The following is a 792-nucleotide window of genomic DNA, read 5'->3' as shown; positions in this document are numbered from 1 at the left end:
TTCTCCTAGGAAGAATGACGTTGTGGATATCTGAAATGACAATTGTGGATAGGAAGAATGTCATTGTGGATATCTGAAATGCTCTTTTTGACTAGGAAGAATTGAATTAGAGATATCTGCAATGCGTATCCGGTCTAGCGATTAAATGTTAAAACGGCTTGCCATACACAAGTGTCATTTCAGATATCCACAACGTCATTCTTCCTAGGAGAAACTACGTCACTTTTGCCATTCATGTCTATTGGGCTTTCAATTTCAGATATCCACAATTACATTTCAGATATCTAGAATTAACATTCTGGATATCTGAAATTGAATTCTTACTAGGAAAAACTCCCATTTCAGATATCTACAATCCAATTGTTACTAGTCATAATTTTAATTTCAGATATCCGAAAGGATACCACCATTTTAGATATCCATAATGCAATTTTGAATATCTGAAATACATTTTGACTAGTAAAAATGTCTTTACGGATATCCAGAATTCATATTATGACTAGTAAAAATGCAATTTCAGATATCTACAATTAGAATTACGCCTAGGAACAATACAATTGCAGATATCTACAATTGTATTGTGGATATCTGTTGAAGAGTAGATAAGACGCCGTTTTAACATAAAAACGATCCATTTACTATCCACAATTACATTTTAGATATACAGAATATCATTTCTCCTAGTCAAAATTATATTCTTACTAGTCAGAATGGCAGTTGCAGATATCCACAATCACATTCTTACTAGTAGAAAATGTATTTCAAGATATCTAAAACTTTATTTCTCCTAGT

This window comes from Paramormyrops kingsleyae, unplaced genomic scaffold (genome assembly GCF_048594095.1).
Source record: "Paramormyrops kingsleyae isolate MSU_618 unplaced genomic scaffold, PKINGS_0.4 ups276, whole genome shotgun sequence".
Lineage (NCBI taxonomy): Eukaryota > Metazoa > Chordata > Actinopteri > Osteoglossiformes > Mormyridae > Paramormyrops > Paramormyrops kingsleyae.
The sequence above is the reverse complement of the archived record's forward strand: the minus strand, read 5'-3'. Positions refer to the sequence as shown.